The sequence below is a fragment of the Neolamprologus multifasciatus genome, chromosome 20, assembly GCF_963576455.1.
Source record: "Neolamprologus multifasciatus chromosome 20, fNeoMul1.2, whole genome shotgun sequence".
Classification (NCBI taxonomy): domain Eukaryota; kingdom Metazoa; phylum Chordata; class Actinopteri; order Cichliformes; family Cichlidae; genus Neolamprologus; species Neolamprologus multifasciatus.
Genome location: NC_140458.1, coordinates 130,001 through 132,500, shown reverse-complemented (window position 1 = coordinate 132,500; position 2,500 = coordinate 130,001). Strand labels below are relative to the sequence as shown.

The 2,500-nt window shown below is 47.7% G+C and overlaps 1 protein-coding gene across 6 annotated transcripts in view; it reads left to right on the top strand.

Moving 5' to 3' along the window:
- The window catches only part of LOC146493949 (regulator of G-protein signaling 17-like), a 33,918-nt gene that overhangs the window by 11,872 nt on the left and 19,546 nt on the right, over window positions 1-2,500 (top strand). The gene's annotated exons all lie outside the window — the stretch shown is intronic.

The window sequence follows — 2,500 nt, the reverse complement described above, 5'->3', positions numbered from 1 at the left end:
GGCGGCAGACATTCTGTATTTAAAGAAGAAGTACAGATAGTAGTTTTAAAATACTCCAGTAAATGTCGAAGTACTAAATAAACTCGGCTCTGAGACAGAGTAAGAAGTGAAAGCTCCCTGGAGGACGTCTGACAGCTGCGCACACATAACTCAACCTTGTGGTATAAAATGAGGATATAAACCGACTTGAGATGAGTTTTTGTAATAAATGCAGTCAGCCTGAGTCGCTGAAGCAGAACATGAGCAGCTGCCTACATGTTGGCGCCGGGAGCGGGCCAACAATGACCTGAACTATGCTCAGTCTGCCCAACTGTAAAGAGCAGTAAATGATATCATTTTGATTATAAAGCATGTTCTGTTAGAATGTAAAATTGTGGAGTCACAAACAGGGACACATAACTAAGAAATGCTTGTTTTTCACATGTAAGCAAAGGCAGTAAGGGCTGGTGTGCGTACACGGCAGCCTCGGTTTGATTTACCTGCACGTGTAAAACGTTGTCCTGTTGCTGCGCTTACAGAAACGCTGTCTTTGACTTGAAAAACGTTACTTTATGCTCCTCCCACTCCCTGCTGACATCCTCGGTGAGGGGTCAGGTCCAAAACAAACCACATTAACCGCTGACTTCAGTTGTGCCTCTTTCATCTCTGTTTGTGCGACGTACCCCGGTGGTTCATACACGAGTAGGATTGCCTCATGTGTTACAGTTCACGCTCATATCGGTTAAAAAAATAACTACTCGATTAAAGTACAGCTCCTAAAAGTTCTACAGAAGTATAGTAATAAGGTATTTATACTTTATTTTTCCCACCTGTGCCGGGCTGTGGAGATTTCCCATCAGGTTGCTTTTATATTCTGGGTGGGGGTAATACAGGCAGGTCTTCCCTCAGAGTGTGTTTGCTCCTGATGTGGTCTTTGGACCGTTAATACCATTAGTGGTGCCCGTCTGAGGAGGAAGAGCACTGAAGCTGCTGCTCCCATTCAGTCCTGTATATGATTTTTTAAATCTCTAATATATATATGAGTAATAATCCATGTTAAAATCAGTCACTACGATAGAATTGAATGGCCCTTTATTGTACATGTACAACAGTATGGTGGCCACGCTGACTGAGCAGCAGTAAAAATCATAGAAATAGTAAAAACATCAGGAGTAAACAGGAAAGTAGTGTTAACAGTCCGAATGGCCCGGGGAAGAAGCTGTTAGTGAGTCTGGAGGTATTAGTGACCCTCTGTGCAGCCTGTCTGCCCCCCTGAGTACCAAACACCAGGCAGGAGGAGGAGGCCAGCAGCAGCTCCGGCTCCAGGTTATTCTTATTCTAAGTGCAGCCGCTGCTGGGCCTTCTCCTTCTTCTGTTGTGGGTCCGGGTGAGATTAGCGGGGTGGCCTCAAGCAGAAAGACGTTGAGCTCCTCTGCGAGTTTGAGGCTGCTGTCAGGGGTTGGGGGACTCTGGCCTTTGATGAGGGCTTGCACACCTCTCCGCACCTGATGGGGGTTGCTGTCGGTGAGCAAGCCCTCTGTCTTCCTCCTGTACCTCCTCCCCAGGTTGGCTCTGGCAGTCGTGGATAAAGAACTGTTACGAGTTCGATCAGAGCCTGGACTTCGTCGTGGGTGAGGAAAAACCTGGATGGTTGGGTCACTGTCACATTCTCTACACTTAATGTAGAAAAGGACAGACTGAGTGAAGGTTTCCAGGTCCTGCGGTTTGAAGTCTGTCTGTCAGATCAAGAGAACAACATCTGGCCTTGTTTCAATGACCCCGGTGCTTAGAGGAGTTTGTTTCCTGAGAGGAAATGCAGAGATAAGGAGCAGAGAGAGGGGGTCAGATTGTCCCACGTGGGGGGGAGTGTGGCTCTATTCCTGTACACATGGTCCAGTGTCCTGTCCCCTCTGCTAGGACAGTTAACATGCTGGTGGGTAATGATTTCAAAAATGCCTTATTAAAGTCCCAGCAACAACACGGATGTGCTCTGGGGTCTCTGCTTTCTGCTGATGGAAGTTGGAGGTGGATGAGACTTGAGCTAGCGTGGTAAACTATGGTAACTGTGGCTACCGTTAGCCCGTGAGGTAGATAAAAGCACCTGCACTGAATGGACTGTCTGTGATTCTACTGTTGTTGTCCTGAAGCACATGAGCACAGAGCCCACCACCCCTTACCAGAGTCTTTGTTGTGGTCCTGGGGGTGTAACGTCTGAAACTCCTCTGAGGAATCAGGGATGTTTGGATGCATCCAGCATGCAGCTACAGTGAGTAGACGGCACTCAGGACAAAGCAGTTGTAGTAAATCTCTGATTGTAGCTCCTTTGTTTTGTTTGTGAGGGATCTGGCGTTGCTGAGGAAGATTGCGTTAATGTTTTCACAGCTGGACGCAAGAGCCGCATCTCCACTTCAAACTCTACCTCTCCCTGCACTGTCTCGCTTGCTGTTCCCAACAATAACCTACAGGGGGCCCGGTGATCCCACAATCTCAGGGATACTGGCGTACCAATCCGAAGAAGAGT